General features: G+C 41.9%; 1 protein-coding gene across 1 annotated transcript in view; it reads left to right on the forward strand.

Annotated features, from left to right (window-relative positions):
- Nucleotides 1-5808: 5808 nt before the first annotated feature.
- The window catches only part of KCNMB1 (potassium calcium-activated channel subfamily M regulatory beta subunit 1), a 207709-nt gene continuing 194367 nt past the window's right edge, over nt 5809-19150 (forward strand). Inside the window, exon 1 of the mRNA XM_044277789.1 lies at nt 5809-5927. The gene's annotated coding sequence lies outside the window, so the exon portion shown is untranslated. The remainder of the gene's footprint in view (nt 5928-19150) is intronic.

Raw genomic sequence — 19150 nt, forward strand, 5'->3', positions numbered from 1 at the left:
CTCTATATGTTTATATAAAGCCCTAACTACGTTTTTCTTATTTAACCCAAAAAATGAAAAATTTGCCAAAAAATCTGCACCCCCCCCCCCCCCCCCCCAAGTGTGCACTGAACAGCACTTGGCGGTCATAGCTCGCACGCAAAAAAAAAAAAAGGTGCAGAGCTGGAAAATTGTAATAAAATAAAATGACCAAAAAAAGTGCACGGACCAAATGGTGGTGGTGGTGGGGGGGTTTAGAGATCTGGAACAGCTGCAAATGAAAAAAAATCTGTGCAGCTAATCCAGATGTTCTTCTTCTTTCTTCTTTTCAGCAGGAAAGGGGTTAAAAGAGCTGTAGTGTGAATCACAAGTCCCAGCAAGCCACAAGCAGCACATAACCTTTCTGCATGCAGTAACCAGCTAGAATGGCTGCATGCAGAGAAGTTCTGGCTCTTCCTATGCAGCTATAGTGTTGTTCCAGCAAAACGCAGCACTGGCAGGGGACCCAAAACACTGGTGTCCCCTGCCTCAACTCGGAGGTGACCGGATGCAGCACCTGCCACTTCCTGACCCCCTCCCGACTCGCCATGATGCTGATGACAGCTTCCTGCGCTACAATGTGACCGACACATTGATCACATCGCTTGGAGCTTTAGGGGGGGGGGGGGGGGGGTGCAGCACTATGCTGCCCTTACCTGACATGGCCGCCTGCCGGTAAGAGTCGGCATGGTGTCGCGGTTCCCTCCCCGATCCTCCCCCAGAGCCTTGCGCTGGTCCTTTATTCACGTCCAGCTGCGCCATACATGTATGGCGAAGGTCCTTAAGGAGTTAAAAATGCAGTTTCAAAAAAGAATCTTTTTTTGATTTTGAAAAGAATCGATTCGCTCATCCTTAGCTAGAATTGATTCAGGTCCGAACTAAACTTTTTGAAAAATGTTGAACTTGAAATGAACCTTGTGGTTTGCCCGGCGGTCGTTTCGCGGTGAACTTTGCGTGTTCACAATTTGCAGAATATGCGAACATATGGCAATATTCGCGCCCGCCATATTCTTTTACATTATGAAGAACTTTGACCCATGACACATCCATCAGGTGGTACAGGACAGCCAATTGAGACATTTCAGTGAATACTGGCTAAAAATTTAACACACATATATATATATATATATAAATATATATATTGTAGGGGATTAGCTCTTTTCCAGGGGTGGCAAACACACACTTCTTCACAGACACCAGGATTTAGGGGCCAAACTGTGCTTTATTGTGGCACACGGCATAAAGCAAAAACACACAAAGCCAAAATAAAATACCTTGCCCGTCAGGGCCCTATCTAAACACATAGGTTTCCCTGACTCACCTAAAGCGTAACACAGTTCACACCCGTGATGAGATGCGGCTTTCCGAGCCCAACCTCCAGCAGCCTCCAGGCTGCTACCACACCAGGGTCTCTTGGGGGATAGTGGTCTCTCAGCCCTCCCGGCTCAGACCACACAGAGCCACTCCAGCCTTCTGTGTGCAAGTCCCCTCCCCCTCTCACTCTGAGGATTCCTTTATCCCCAGGTGATTACTGCACCTGGTCTTTCTTCAGACCTGGTGATTCTGGGGAAGACACAGCAAATCCTGCCATATATCTCCCCTAACAACCATGAGGCCTGTCACTTCCTCACATAATATATATATATATATATATAACTCTATATGTTTATATAAAGCCCTAACTACGTTTTTCTTATTTAACCCAAAAAATGAAAAATTTGCCAAAAAATCTGCACCCCCCCCCCCCAAGTGTGCACTGAACAGCACTTGGCGGTCATAGCTCGCACGCAAAAAAAAAAAAAGGTGCAGAGCTGGAAAATTGTAATAAAATAAAATGACCAAAAAAAGTGCACGGACCAAATGGTGGTGGTGGTGGGGGGGTTTAGAGATCTGGAACAGCTGCAAATGAAAAAAAATCTGTGCAGCTAATCCAGATGTTCTTCTTCTTTCTTCTTTTCAGCAGGAAAGGGGTTAAAAGAGCTGTAGTGTGAATCACAAGTCCCAGCAAGCCACAAGCAGCACATAACCTTTCTGCATGCAGTAACCAGCTAGAATGGCTGCATGCAGAGAAGTTCTGGCTCTTCCTATGCAGCTATAGTGTTGTTCCAGCAAAACGCAGCACTGGCAGGGGACCCAAAACACTGGTGTCCCCTGCCTCAACTCGGAGGTGACCGGATGCAGCACCTGCCACTTCCTGACCCCCTCCCGACTCGCCATGATGCTGATGACAGCTTCCTGCGCTACAATGTGACCGACACATTGATCACATCGCTTGGAGCTTTAGGGGGGGGGGGGGGGGGGTGCAGCACTATGCTGCCCTTACCTGACATGGCCGCCTGCCGGTAAGAGTCGGCATGGTGTCGCGGTTCCCTCCCCGATCCTCCCCCAGAGCCTTGCGCTGGTCCTTTATTCACGTCCAGCTGCGCCATACATGTATGGCGAAGGTCCTTAAGGAGTTAAAAATGCAGTTTCAAAAAAGAATCTTTTTTTGATTTTGAAAAGAATCGATTCGCTCATCCTTAGCTAGAATTGATTCAGGTCCGAACTAAACTTTTTGAAAAATGTTGAACTTGAAATGAACCTTGTGGTTTGCCCGGCGGTCGTTTCGCGGTGAACTTTGCGTGTTCACAATTTGCAGAATATGCGAACATATGGCAATATTCGCGCCCGCCATATTCTTTTACATTATGAAGAACTTTGACCCATGACACATCCATCAGGTGGTACAGGACAGCCAATTGAGACATTTCAGCACATGGACACACCCCCAACCTTATGAATAAACTTGATCTGGCTGCCATTTTACATTCAGTCTTTTGTCAGTGTAGGGAGAGGTTGCTGTGTGGAGCAGGGACAGGCTGTTAGGGAAACCAAACGCTAGCAAATAGGGCCACAAAAGTCCTTTTAAGGACTGGTATAGGTGTGCTATCGATAGGTGTGATTCACAGAGGTGTGCAATATACTTATAATATACTTTTATAATAAGTCAAAAACACATAGATAGATCTATATAGTGATCACCTGGAAGTCAGGGGCTTAGGGGCTTACTAGAGCCATTTTTATATAAGGTAAGGTTCCGGACGGGGTCGCTCTTAACAGGGCGTGTGCTCTGTGGTTAGGCAATCAGGGCCAGAATAGCACCCTAGGGACAGTAGGGCAATATCAGGGACAGTTCTTTGCCCACCTTGTCCTTCAATACCACATTATCATCTAGCCCAGGGATAGATGTTTTTTTCTTTCCCTCCGGGATTTATCGATGTGCACTGGAACCCCTGGATTGTGGTAGGACATCTGGTTTCTAATTTGATGCCGCCGAGCACTTGTTATTGCCTACCACATCTATGCTTTTTGCTTAACTTTCATAATTTAATTAATTTTCACTTTGAGGGATATCTTTTAGGGTCCATTCACACGTCCGCAAAATGGGTCCGCATCCGTTCTGAAATTTTGAGGAACAGGTGCACACCCATTCATTTTCAATGGGAACGGAATGTTCTGTCCACATCCACATTTGTGGATCCGCACTTCCGCATCCGTGCTTCCATTTCCACCAAAAAATAGAACATGTCCTATTCTTGTCCGCAATTGTGGATAAGATTAGGCATTTTCTATTATAGTGCCGGCGATGTGCGGTCCGCGTTTTGTGGATTCGCAGAACACTTACAAGCGTGTGAATGGACCCTTAGGCCTCACTCAGTCGGCCGTATGCTATCCGCAAAAATGCAGATCCGCAAAAATGCAGATCCGATTTTTTGCGGACAGTTCAGCATGTCCGTAAAAAAACTGATAGCATTCAGTATTTTTGCGGACCGATAGACTTCAATGGGTCCATGTCCTGATTTTCACGGACAAGTATAGGACATGTTTCATTTGTTTTGCGGAAGTGTGGAATAGAAAAGAGCCCCATAAAAGTGAATAGGTCAGCATCTAATCCGCAAAAAAAAACTGATCCGCATTTTTGCGGCTAGCATACGGCCATCTAAATGAGCCCTTACTAGTAACATTATTAAAGGTTACGTTTTATCTTTATGTATATTCTAATGGATTGCCTTCCTTGTACAATGTTATTATATACTTTCTATGTTAGAAAGTATATTATAGTGCATTTGTATTGTGCGGCAGTTGTGTGCGGTTCTGCTGCGATACTGTAGGTATATAGAGGGACAAGCGTTATTGGAACAAATAATTTCTACTGGTGTGATATACCAGTTGCCCCCCCAAAAAAGTGATTGAAGCGGGGTGTTATATACCAATATACTTTCTTTATAGTGCATTTAGGCAGCGCAACAGGGCACATTTAAGAGAATTTCCCTTTAAGACACCTAAAAATGTCCCCTTGATTAAGACACATATTTTTGTTGTAATTTTTGTCATTGATCCCCCTAGTATGTCACTGTCCATGTTGTGGGACTATTTATGCACTTCTACTAAGTATTTGGTGGCTGCAAATATGATCTGAAGGTTTTTCATGTTCGCTTGCCATTAAAGTGAATGGAGCCCGCCGTGAACTTTCGATTTGCGAACATTTGATCGTGTTCGCGAACTGTCTATCACTATTCGCAGGAACGCTCATTAGCGATGATCTGGTGGTGTAACACAGCCATAAATTACCTGCTTGTTCATTGTGCAATTAGAATCTTTCAACATAATTGTTTCCTGGTGACAGATCATGCTGTCTAATCACGATCTTCTGCCGACAAACAATGATTTAGTATGAGGGCAAGCAATGGCATTAGCAATCACTCCTCTCTAAAATGTGGAGGAGATTGCTGCATGCAATAGCAGCTGTTTTCCTGGAAGGTATCCCTCCCGACAATCGCCTGCAGGATTGTTTAATCTAATGCAGCCTTAAGCCTTTTCCTGTGATACTCTCCCGAGGTACACTATTCCAGAGTTTCACAGCTCTGATAGTAAAGAAGCCTTTTTACCTCTGGTGACTGAACTTTTGTTTTCTCTAGTCAGAGACAATAATCCATTGTCTTTTGAGTGGACTTTATGTGAAACAAGTTTTCCATGAAAGAAACACCATCCACTTGAAATCTCAGTAAATATATTTTTAATGAACAGGGAAATAAATCTTGGTAGATGAGTTTATTCCAGCTACATGTACAAGGTAGAAAACTGTTGTGATGTGATCTATATTGTTCCACTTCTATTCGCTAGTACCAGTAGCATCTCAGTTACCAGTGAAACTAATACCATAGGCTACAGTGTTTGTCTTGTGAGACCTCACAGTTCTTGTCAACACCTGTTCTAGTAACAGTAGTCAGTAGTCTTGCCGTCTAATCATCAGCTAGCTTTTTCCTTCCTGTACTTTCAGCTGCGCTTTATTTCCATACATCATCTCATGGCTTTCTTTATGAAGATCATAAAGATTTTAACATTTCATCTCAACCACTCTCTCCTTCTACCCTGGATAACAAAAACACTTTACAAGGAATAATGCAATTTACAGAGCTTTTTGAGATACAAAATGCAACAGATTGTATTAAATTGTTTCCATAATATACTAAGAAATGGAGAAAATGCCAATTTAGCTGCATGCACATCTTGCTTCTTAAACCTTATATAATGTTTTCAATACGTGACTTAAGTCGTATAATAAGTACACTGGAAACCAGAAAGTTTCTGCATTTCAATAATACTCAAACACAATTTTTCAGTATTTAATGTGAGCGTAGCTTTCTGAGGAGCTATGGGTGAAGCATAAGAGAGATTCATACCTTACCATTTATGGCCTTAAGATAAGTTTAATTGTTTTGATTAATGGAAGCAGTGTGAAGCAACCCAGCCAAGAATAGCATGGAGCGCTCTTCCTTTACTGGACACTTGTTAACAATTTCTTTACTGGAATATGGAAAAGTGAGCAGAATCTCAAGAAGTAACAGAAGTAAGCACTACTATACACTGTAAGTATCAACTATGAAAGGATCTTTAAGTTTTTATTGTTTGTGAAAATGTTTGCATTCAATGATAGCTGTATACCTGTCTGTCTATCTGTAACAATAATAATAATACTACAGTATGTCACTTGCCAAGTTACCACTTAATCTGGTTACATTTACTTAAAAAAAATTGCTCTGTTATACAGATGCACTAGTGTTGAGTATTAAAGTGTAGTAGCTAACTATTAAACAACATATACAATACTATAATAACTGTCAAAGTGCTATCCACATTGTAAATAAAAGAGGTATCTACTGTAGGTAATATTGCAAATGTTTAATTGTGAGGTGTAAGATATATAGTCCCAAAACCGTGCTCATTTATAAAACATGTACTTAAAACATTTTTTTTTTTTGCAATAATCAAATTTTAAAAAATGAGACAAGGCGTTTCGCAATATGCAAACTAAATGCAGTAGTAGAATAAATAACAGTGATGTGTTTGTAAAGAAAGGTATCTTTTTCCAAATAATTGTTAAATATTTTAGAAATTTTCAACTAAGTACAAAAAGACCGCCCCTTCTTGTATTGCAGAAATACAGTACAATGTAATGCATATGCAGAGGTACTATATATATGATAATCCCAATTACTAGCCCATAGAGAAAGACACCAATGAAATAGGGGGGTCATGCACCACCATTTATGACAACTATAATAAAAAGAAAAGAGCATGGTGCCCCAATAGTGCACAATGTAGGGGGGTCATGTACTATACTGAAATAAGCCTAAATTAGTTGGATTTTAGGTGCAGATAGCGGCGCAACAGTCAGTTACTTACTACAGATCTAAAATTGTGGGTATGGCGAGGGCGGGATAAGGGACAGGCCACCAGCTAGTTTACCATTTTCTACGCCTGTTTTAGGTGTAGAAAATGGTCTAACTGTAAGACCGCTAGAAAGGATGCGCCAAAGTTATGGAAAGGCCTGCTCCTCTTCATAACTAAACCTCTCGTTTAGGGCTTTAGGGCATTTTAGACGCCAGTCTTAATAAATGTGCCCCTATGTTTCTAAAATAAAGTAATAATAAGAACACTTACTGTTGAGCTCATATTATGAGATGCGAGCACAATCATGCTGTAGGTTTGATACTATAATTGTCCTGGTTCAACCACTGCTTGGTCCATTAACTAGAGTCATAGTGAATTTTGTCTGTGCTGTATATACAGTTGCAAGAAAAAGTATGTGAACCCTTTGGAATGATATGGATTGCTGCACAAATTGGTCATAAAATGTGATCTGATCTTCATCTAAGTCAGTAGACAATAGACAATCACAGTCTGCTTAAACTAATAACACACAAAGAATTAAATGTTACCATGTTTTTATGGTTTGGGGCTGCTTTGCTGCATCAAGGCCTGGACGGATTTCTATCATCGAAGGAAAAATGAATTCCCAAGTTTATCCGGACATTTTGCAGGAGAACTTAAGGCCATCTGTCCACCAGCTGAAGCTCAACCGAAGATGAGTGTTGCAACAGGACAACGACCCAAAGCATAGAAGTAAATCAACAACAGAATGGCTTAAACAGAAGAAAATATGCCTTCTGGAGTGGCCCTGTCAGAGTCCTGACCTCAACCTGATTGAGATGCTGTGGCATGACCTCAAGAAAGCGATTCACACCAGACATCCCAAGAATATTGCTGAACTGAAACAGTTCTGTAAAGAGGAATGGTCAAGAATTACTCCTGAACGTTGTGCACGTCTGATCTGCAACTACAGGAAACGTTTGGTTGAAGTTATTGCTGCCAAAGGAGGTTCAACCAGTTATTAAATCCAAGGGTTCACATACTTTTTCCACCTGCACTGTGAATGTTTACATGGTGTGTTCAATAAAAACATGGTAACATTTAATTATTTGTGTGTTATTAGTTTAAGGCTACTTTCACACTAGCGTTCGGGCGGATCCGTTCTGAACGGATCCGCTCATAATAATGCAGACGGAGGCTCCGTTCAGAACGGATCCGTCTGCATTATTTTTAGCATAGAACAGCTAAGTGTGAAAATAGCCTAGTACGGATCCGTCCAGACTTTCAATGTAAAGTCAATGGGGGACGGATCCGCTTGAAGATTGAGCCACATTGTGGCATCTTCAAACGGATCCGTCCCCATTGACTTACATTGAAAGTCTGGACGGATCCGCACGGATCCGCACGCCTCCGAACGGCCAGGCGGACACCCGAACGCTGCAAGCAGCGTTCAGCTGTCCGCCTGTCCGTGCGGAGGCGAGCGGAGCGGAGGCTGAACGCCGCCAGACTGATGCAGTCTGAGCGGATCCGCCTCCATTCAGACTGCATCAGGGCTGGACGGCTGCGTTCGGGTCCGCTCGTGAGCTCCTTCAAACGGAGCTCACGAGCGGACCAGCGAACGCTAGTGTGAAAGCAGCCTAAGCAGACTGTGATTGTCTATTGTTGTGACTTAGATGAAGATCAGATCATATTTTATAACCAATTTGTGCAGAAATCCATATCATTCCAAAAGGTTCACATACTTTTTCTTGCAACTGTAGTATAAAACATGCAACAAAAATCTGGGACACTTTCAGCACAGGTATGCACACACAGGAAAGTGCATGGAGGTAAAATTTTGAGGTCCATTAGTGAATACTACACAATGTGGTGTTGAACTGGTGCTTTCATAAGGTACAATCAGCCAAGAAAAAAAATATACAGATTTAAATACATATTTGGGTGGGAAAAAAAATCAGGGTAAAAAGGAATAAGGTAAAAAAAGGCTAATAATTAGGTTGAAACAAACATGTAAAAATTATTATTTGACAGGAGAAAAAGATGATCAGCATTGTTGTGAGCACTGCTGATCCATCACAAATTAGTACATAAATATTTATAGGATTCATAATAAATTCTTAATGATATAAAAATCTTAATAAACACTTAACATAGTAATTTATGGGGTCATTTATTAAGGCCAGCATTTTAGACTCTGGTCTTAATAATCCTGCGTTGGCGCTTGATGCACCTAAGTTATGTAGAGGTACCTGCCTCCCATTCTGATTTAGATCATTTTATATGCCTAAACAAGGTGTAGAAAATGATAAATGAGATGGGCAGCAAGCCGGCCTCCTTCCCCGCCAATGCAACGCCCCCTTTTTTAGAACTGGTGTACATGGCGTGGATGGGGAAGAAGTCACAGATTCGGATGCTAATCCCCTTTGCCATACAGGGAGTGCAGAATTATTAGGCAAGTTGTATTTTTGAGGATTAATTTTATTATTGAACAACAACCATGTTCTCATTGAACCCAAAAAACTCATTAATATCAAAGCTGAATATTTTTGGAAGTAGTTTAGTTTGTTTTTAGTTTTAGCTATTTTAGGGGAATATCTGTGTGTGCAGGTGACTATTACTGTGCATATTTATTACTTATTTTTACCAGTGAAACCAATATAACATCTCAACATTCACAAATATACATTTCTGACATTCAAAAACAAATCAGTGACCAATATAGCCACCTTTCTTTGCAAGGACACTCAAAAGCCTGCCATCCATGGATTCTGTCAGTGTTTTGATCTGTTCACCATCAACATTGCGTGCAGCAGCAACCACAGCCTCCCAGACACTGTTCAGAGAGGTGTACTGTTTTCCCTCCTTGTAAATCTCACATTTGATGATGGACCACAGATTCTCAATGGGGTTCAGATCAGGTGAACAAGGAGGCCATGTCATTAGATTTTCTTCTTTTATACCCTTTCTTGCCAGCCACGCTGTGGAGTACTTGGACGCGTGTGATGGAGCATTGTCCTGCATGAAAATCATGTTTTTCTTGAAGGATGCAGACTTCTTCCTGTATCACTGCTTGAAGAAGGTGTCTTCCAGAAACAGGCAGTAGGACTGGGAGTTGAGCTTGACTCCATCCTCAACCCGAAAAGGCCCCACAAGCTCATCTTTGATGATACCAGCCCAAACCAGTACTCCACCTCCACCTTGTTGGCGTCTGAGTCAGACTGGAGCTCTCTGCCCTTTACCAATCCAGCCACGGGCCCATCCATCTAACCCATCAAGACTCACTCTCATTTCATCAGTCCATAAAACCTTAGAAAAATCAGTCTTGAGATATTTCTTGGCCCAGTCTTGACGTTTCAGCTTGTGTGTCTTGTTCAGTGGTGGTCGTCTTTCAGCCTTTCTTACCTTGGCCATGTCTCTGAGTATTGCACACCTTGTGCTTTTGGGCACTCCAGTGATGTTGCAGCTCTGAAATATGGCCAAACTGGTGGCAAGTGGCATCTTGGCAGCTGCACGCTTGACTTTTCTCAGTTCATGGGCAGTTATTTTGCGCCTTGGTTTTTCCACAAGCTTCTTGCAACCCTTTTGACTATTTTGAATGAAACGCTTGATTGTTCGATGATCACGCTTCAGAAGCTTTGCAATTTTAAGAGTGCTGCATCCCTCTGCAAGATATCTCACTATTTTTGACTTTTCTGAGCCTGTCAAGTCCTTCTTTTGACCCATTTTGCCAAAGGAAAGGAAGTTGCCTAATAATTATGCACACCTGATATAGGGTGTTGATGTCATTAGACCACACCCCTTCTCATTACAGAGATGCACATCACCTAATATGCCTAATTGGTAGTAGGCTTTCGAGCCTATACAGCTTGGAGTAAGACAACATGCATAAAGAGGATGATGTGGTCAAAATACTCATTTGCCTAATAATTCTGCACTCCCTGTATATTGATTCATAAATGACATCCATAGTTTGTTAGGTTGAAAAAAGATATCTGTCCATCGATTCAGCCTGTTATCCAGCAAGTTGATTCAGAGGAAGGAAAAAGACCCCCATGAGGTAAAAGACAATTTTCCTCATTTAAGAGGAAAAAATTCCACTCCGATTCCAATAAGGAAATCAGAATAACTAGTAAAGAAATGTAGAAGGGCACTCAGCATGAGGAGTCACATCGAATTATGAAATACGATTTATTGAACACATCTCAAATATACAATAAAACTAATATGATAAAAAAAAAATTAAACACCATAAAACATAACATAAAGGCTAATATCGACAATGTCATGCATAAAATAGAGAGGGGGGTTTTTGAATAAAATGTCCAGTATCACAAAAAAACGCAATTCAGCGTTAAAGGTGAGTTATATGCCTTGATATGCAATTGTGGGAATTTTCGATACGTTCAAATATTTTGAGTTAAATCATCGTCTTAGGCCGTCTCGATTAAAACCAACTCGGATGGTATTCTAATCGGCACAAGGGACAATGTTCAACGAACGAATAGTCAGAAAACCTTACTTTGCTTTTTTTGCGGCCGGCACTGTAGTAGAAGTAGGCTTTTCCACTATGTCATATTGGACTTGGATTTCAGCGTCCCACGTGGTTTAGCTTATTTGCGGCCTTTTGTTGATCGGCACTGTAGCACAGGTCAAATATTTCACTGTAAAAAACTGAACTTGAATTTCGGCGTCCCACGTGTTGTAATACTCTAAAACGCGTTTGATGCTCAACTTATGGACTTGCATAGTGGGGATATAACTTCTACCCACATTTATTTCTGGAAAAAGATTAAACTGAATGGACTTCATAGACCCGAAAGACACAACACCTGCAGAGGAACACCCTGTAAGTTCCTCACCTGCTTTGCACTCCAGGGGAACCAAGAGGGGTCCTCGTGGAGTTGCGGGACAGGTTATGCGTGTCTCTGATGCACCAGCGCTGACCTCTTTGCGAGCCAGTGCGGAGATGCGTTCGCGTGGACATCGGAGGGGAGGACCGTCGGAGTCCCGGGGACAGAGTGGCCAGGTGAGTGACAAGACGCCGCGGCCAGGGTTGTCTCCGGTGTCTCCTGCGACTTCCGTTTCCGCATCTGGGTCCACGCGCTCGCATACTCGCGCTGAGTCAATCATGCGTCCGTGCGTACGCACGAGGGCAGGTTCGCAACGGGATACACGGTCGCGAGTACGCGCTTCTTATGCACTTCGTCGACCAGTGGCGCATATTATACTGACTCACAAGAGCAAAGTGGATTAGGGAGCCAGCCATGGGTTAATCAACTTGTGATTGCCTTAGGCCTTGTACTCAGGTGCAGGGCAATTTGTTCACCTATGGTAGTGGACACTTGGCACCCTGGGATTGGTCAGCAGGCATTTAAAAGGAGGTCTCTCAGGGTGATCAGTGCCCACTGTTATTTTCCCTCAACCAGGTATAGGTCACAACTCCTAGTGACTGAAGACTGCCAGGAACTTTGTCCTTACAGCGGACCCAAGATCTGGAGTGACTCGACTGCCAAGTGCACAGCATCATTCAGCACTGGTTGGGACTATTCCTGGAATCTCCTTGCCTGGTTTTTTGTTATTATTCCTTGTTACCAGCAAGTGTCCTGGACGTTTATGTTTCTGGTGAATAAACACCTTTTTGCTTTCATCACTGGTCTGTTTGTTGGTGCCTTGCATTACACACCCACAGGATTGAGGTAGAGGCAAGCATTGAATCTTGCTGCACCCAAAGAAACACAAGGTCCATTTAATGTGCGCGACTTGATGATTACTGTGCCTGGGATATCTACTGAATCTGTATCCGAAAATTACCAACACGTGGGACGCCGAAATTCAAGTTCGGTATTTTACAGTGAAATATTTGACCTGTGCTACAAAAGGCCGCAAATAATCTACACCACATGGTACGCTGAAATCCAAGTCCAATACGACATAGTGGAAAAGCCTACTTCTACTACAGTGCCAGCCGCAAAAAAGCTAAGTAAAGTTTTCTGACTATTCGTTTGTTGAACATTGTCCCTTGTGCCGATTATAATACCATCCGAAAACGTGGGACGCCACGAATTGGTTTTAATCGAGACGGCCTAAGACGATGATTTAACTCGAAATATTTGAAAATATCGAAAATTCCCACAATTGCATATCTAGGCATATAACTCACCTTTAATGTTGAATTGCGTTTTTTTTTTATACTGGACATTTTATTCAAAAATCCCCCTCTCTATTTTATGCATGACATTGTCGATATTAGCCTTTATGTTATGTTATGTTTTATGGTGTTTAAGTATAGTTTTTTATCATATTAGTTTTATTGTATATTTTAGATGTATTCAATAAATCGTATTTCATAATTCGATGTGACTCCTCATGCTGAGTGCCCTTCTACATTTCTTTACTTGACCTTTCTTACCTCTTGATTTGGGTGCATCAATTGCAGTTAAAGCACCATACCAATCCTAAAGCAGGGTGAGCTGCCCCATCCATTTTTTTGCAATCAGAATAACTCCCTGGATCAACAACCCCTCTCTAGTAACTATAACCTGTAATTATATTACACTCCAGAAATAGATGCAGGCCCGTCTTGAACTCTTAGGCACCTTGCAGACGAGCGTTTCTCCCGCAGCGAGTCCGCAACGCAGCTCCCGGTCTGACCTCCCAGCTCTGCCGGGGGTCATATAGCATTATATTGATTTATGATGCTATATAACCCTTACAATTCTGGAATATATTGGATAACACTGGCATAATGCTGCCACTGTTATCCAATACATTCCAGAACTGTAAGGGTTACATAGCATAATAAATCAATATAATGCTCTGTGAATCCTGTCAGTGCTGGGAGGTCAGGTCGGGTGCTGCGATGTGGACTCGCTGCAGGAGGAATGCTGGTTTGAAAGGAGCATTAGAGTAAATTAACCATCAACACCACCTCAGGCAAAGAGTTCCATATTCTTGCTGCTCTTATTGTAAAGAATACTCTTCTATGATTGTGTAGAAACCTTCTTTCCTCTAGACGCACAGGATGTTCCCTCGTCGTAGTATAAATAGATCATGGGAGATATCTCTGTACTGTTTATACATAGTTATTAGATCTCCACTAAACTAAATAACCCTAATTTGGATCATCTTTCTGGGTACTGTAGTCCACCCAATCCCGTTATTCCATTAGTTGCCCTCCTCTAACCCTGGGTTCACACCTGAGCGTTGCGCAAACGCGCGTTTTACGCGCGTTTTTGTCGCGTGTTCTTATGCGCGTTTTTTGTAATAGTAAACGCGCGTTTGACGCGCGTTTGTGTCATTGACTGCAGTGTCCTATGGCCACAAACGCGCGTCAAAACGCCCCAAAGAAGCTCAAGTACTTGTTTGAGCGTCGGGCGTTTTACAGCGCGTTCGTACGCGCTGTAAAACGCCCAGGTGTGAACCATTCCCATAGGGAAGCATTGGATTTCATGTCTTGAGCGTTTTACAGCGCGTTTGAACGCGCTGTAAAACGCTCAGGTGTGAACCCAGGGTTAACCCTCCTTAGCTCTGCTATGTCTGTCTGGTTCACAGCAGCCCAGAATTGTACACAATACTCCATGTGTGGTCTGGCTAGTGATTTGTAAAGAAGCAGAAATATGTTCTCATCACGGGCATCTATGCACCTTTTCTTGCATTATTCCTTCCCCTATGCATACCTTACATTTGTCAGTGTTAAACCTCATCTGCCACTACTCTGCCCAAACCTCCAATCTATCCAGATCCATCTGTAGCAGTATACTGTCCTCATCTATGTTAATTACAGTTTAGTGTTGTCTGCAAAAATTTATATTTTACTGTGCAAACCTTCTCAAAGATCATTCATAAATATACTGAAGAGAATAGGGCCCAATACTGACCCCTGAGGTACCCCACTAGTGACAGTGACCCAATCTGAGTGTGTACCATTATTAATCACTAGTGATGAGCGGCAGGGGTCATATTCGAATTTGCAATATTTCACAAATATTTCGTAGAATATTCATTGAATATTCGCAAATTCGAATATTCGCTATATTCTACGTTTTTTTTACTCGAAAAATCGGCAAGGTAATGATCGTGTAAATATGCGAATTTTTGTAATGCGAATTTTCAAATTTTCGAATTTTTATTCGAATTTTTCAACTTTTAGACAAAGAATATTATAGCACTATATTAGCTAAATTGCTCTATATTCGTTTTTTTTTCCGAATATTTGCTATATTGATATAACTTTGTTTTTTCGAATATTCGTAATATTCTAAAACAAGAATATATAGCAATATAGCAAATATTCAAAAAAACTAATATAGAGCAATTTAGCTAATATAGTGCTATAATCTTCTTTGTCTAATAGTTGTCATTTTTTTCTCATCTGAAGATCAGATTGGAAAAAAATTACAACTATTAAAAAAAAGATGATAGCACTATATTAGCTAAATTGCTCTATATTAGTTTTTTTTCGAATATTCGCTATATTGCTATAACTTCGTTTTTTCGAATATTCGTAATATTCTAAAACAAGAATATATAGCATATAGCGAATATTAGAAAAAAATGAATATAGAGCAAAACTTGCAAACAGTACTACTCCTAAAGTCAAGTATATTGCAGCCTTCTTATTGGGCCACAAGCTAGAAGCAGGGAGGGATCATGTGTACTGATAAAAAAAATAATCAAATATTCGAAATTACGAATATATATATCACTATATACCTATATTCGAGATAAAAATTCGAAATTCGAATATTCGTGATCAACACTATTAATAACCCTCTGTTTTCTATCACTGAGCCAGTTACTTACCCACATACAGACATTTTCTCTTAGTCCAAGCATTCTCATTTTATATACTAACCTTCTATGTGGGACAGTATCAAATGCTTTGGAGAAGTCAAGATATACAACATCCATTGAGTTACCCAGGTCAAGTCTAGAACTTACCTCCTCATAAAAAACGGATTAAATTAGTTTGATATGACCAATTCCTCATGGTGCCTTTCTCAGACGCCATTATGGCACCAAAAGCAGCAAAAGGCAGAGTGGACCCAGCATGCATGTGGAACCTGCATTCCCTGTGTTTTATGGTGGCCAGTATGGCACCATAATAGGTAGCATTTTGTATTAGGTTCCTGTCCTATAGAGATCGCCTTGATGCCGGCAGACAGGTGCAAATCATTTTGTACAAAATGTATTTGCCAAGAATCTCAAATTTATAAAATGAGCTTAGCATTAGTACCAGAATAATTTCTAGAATTATGGCATTATTGTACTTTGTGTTTTCAGAGTGCTATTACATTGTCTTTTTTTGTCTTTGTGCTTTTAGCCATGGCAACGTGCATCTGCACATTGAGATGTGCTGACTGACCCCCTTTTTCATTGCAATTCCTCATGAAGCCATGCTGTTATATGCTTTTTTCATTGATGTACTCCAAGATAGCATAGCTTAGAAAACCTTCAATCAGTTTACCCACGACAGATGTTAAACTTACTGGCCTATATTTTCCGGGCTCTGCTTTTGACCCCTTTTTTAATATTGACACATTTGCTAAGCGCCAATCCTGTGGAACACTCCCTGTTAGTATAGAGTCCTTAAATATCAGAAATAAGGGTCCGGCTATGACATTACTTAATTCTCTTAGGAGAGGGGGGTGTATGCCATCCGGTTTCAGTGATTTATCTATTTTAATCTTTTTAAAACACCACTGCACTTCTTCCTATTTGAGCCAGGCCACTTTTAATGCAGAGTTTTACATTCTGCATTTCCTCAGTGAATACAGTGGAGAGAAAAAAATATTTAATAGTAAAGGGCTAACAGTGCTTTTATTTGCCTTTTAAATATTCTATTTTTTTCCCCTTATAGTTTTTCAAGGCTTCCTCGGTACCTTCCTGTTTCAGTGATTTAAATGCTTTCTTTTTGCCATTTATTGCTTCTTTTAAATCTCTATTGATTCAGATAGTTTTTTGTCTTACCCTTTTATTACCATAAGGTTTGTACCTTTCACAATTAGAGTTTATGGTGCTTTTAAAAATATCCCATTTTTTGGCAGCATTTTTGTTTTTGAGAAAGTTGTCCCAGTTGGCCGATGCTAACATTTTTGTGCCTCCCATAGAAACACTTTTGAATGACAATTGAAAGGTTATTGTCACAGCCACTATCTCTGGCTGTGACCTTCCATCCTTGCTCGTTCGGCGTTCCTCGCTGCAGTTTTGTTTCTGTGTTATTTGTGGTTCTGTATGGGTTAACTCCCCTGTGTTCCTATTAGGAGTTAATCCTCTCTGTCTGCTCCATGGGTGTGGCCTCTCTGCTGCACCCATGGAACCTGTATACAAGGCTGAGGTTTCCTCAGTTCTGGGTCAGCTCTGCTGGTGTGTGTTGTCTTGTCCTGTCCTGCATCTTGTTTGTACCCACTCTCCCATGCTGCTGACCCATGGGATCTGGGTCTGTCTGTGCTCTGTGGGTTTCCCTACTTGTTCATTGATGTCCTCTTTCCTATGTTTCTGTATCTGTTCTGCCAGTTATGTTTGTTACCTTGTGTGTATTCATGTCTCTGTTCAGCAAGCCCTTGCTGCAGCGTGCCTTGCTGCAAAGTGCTATGGGCAAGGCCGCGCAGTATACCACTGGTGGAGCTAGTCCTTCTCTGCTCATTGCCACTCCTGTTCCCTTGTGTGAACTCCTGCTTGTGTTATTAGTTGCCCTGTTTGTATTTGCCTGTCTATGTTATGTATGCCTATGTGCCGTCGGTGCCTTCTGGTACCTGTTGTCTATTCGTTCCTGCTGTCACTGTCTAGTTCACGCTCCAGAGTGGACCCTGGCAACTTCCTGCTGCAAAGCCTAACCCTACCATCTGGGGCCCTAGTGAATACCAGGAGTTGCTTAGTCACGCCCCTCTGGAGTATTACTAGACAGTGGCGCAGTGGGGGTTTGCTCCCACTGTGCTGACGGTACATAGAGCTCATGTTTTGTCTGTGCTGCCTTCCCTGGTTTTTGTTTGTGCAATAAACTCTTGTGTGTCTGTACCTGACTTCCGTTTGTTTATTGCTTGACGACGCAGTGGTCTCTCCTGGGACCTCCAACTCGTGACAGTTATTACTTTATGCTCGCTACTTCAGGTGTCCCCCAACCTGACTTAGTTAATACTAAGTCCAGTATGGCCATTCCTCTAGTCAGATACTGAACTAGTTGGGCAAGATAATTGTCTTTGCCAACAACCTGTTTCCTTTACAAGATCTAAAGGTTTCAGTTTCCCAGTCTATATCCAGCAAGTTGAAGTGCCCCAGGCCATAATAATGACCTCATTATGATTTGCCGCAGAGTCATCTTTTCTACACATTGGTCAAAAGTAGCCAGAAAGTGGCCAACCCCTGATAGTAAACAGGCTAGCGTGTAATAAAAATAATAATAATAATTCTCTCTGCTTCAGCTTCAAGAATCTGTGTAGCAAATCAGGGGGGATTTGTTAAATTGGCATAATGAAAATATTGCTCAAATCTTCCTGGTGTAGAAGACTTAGGTCTGAATTTCATATCCACCACCTGCAACGGGCGCCTCTCACTAGGGCCCTCTATGTCGAGCGTCCCAGGTGTAGGAAATGCCGAATGGTATAGTGTGGTCTAAAATGTCTCTTTATGGGTGTAACACCCATAAAGAGACATTTTAGGCCGCACTATAGCACTTGGCATTTCCTACACCTGGGACCCTCAACATAGAGGGCCCTAGTAGGAGGCGCCCGTTGCAGGTGGTGCTCCTACCTGGATACGGATGGACCCCAGGCTTTGGCTCCGAAGCAATAAATAGGGGGAATAATTGAAGGATAAAAGAATAACTTGAGTCCAGACCTTGATATGAAGTTCAATGGCAGCTTTACTTTGTATAAACGTTCTTCAAAACGATTTACAGGTTTTGTCTTGGTTCCAGCGGGCTTTAGCATGAAACTAGCAGGCAAACTCAACTCTGCTATATCTGTTTCTCACTGACTCTGCTGTAATGACAGATTGGCTGTATAACTAAGATTCTTCTGTATGCTGCACTTCACTTTTTGGTCTGGCTCTAGTTTATGCCAGGGGACTTTCCTCCTGGCTCTTCAGGCTTCAAGCTTTGGCCTCCATGGCCATCAGAGCTTAGGGTACTCTGGCTGGCATGGGCATGACCAGCAGAAATGTGCCTCTGCACACCTGTCCACTAGTAGGGATTAAGCTAGACTGACTAGAACTCCTGCCCCATCCTTACTGCAGGAAGTAAGACAGCCACCTCTCTCCAGAGGAGGGGTTAGAATGGAATGGAAGGTTTCATTCTATCTAACTGTAGCTCTGCCGTGTTTCCTGCCACCTGCTGGTGAACCAGGTGAATTACATGAACATTTACATAACATTAGAAATGCTATGTGTGGAGGACCTGGAATAAATGCATAATATGACATGAGGTTAGACCAATAAAGACAGT

The sequence above is a fragment of the Bufo gargarizans genome, chromosome 2 (genome assembly GCF_014858855.1).
Source record: "Bufo gargarizans isolate SCDJY-AF-19 chromosome 2, ASM1485885v1, whole genome shotgun sequence".
NCBI lineage: Eukaryota > Metazoa > Chordata > Amphibia > Anura > Bufonidae > Bufo > Bufo gargarizans.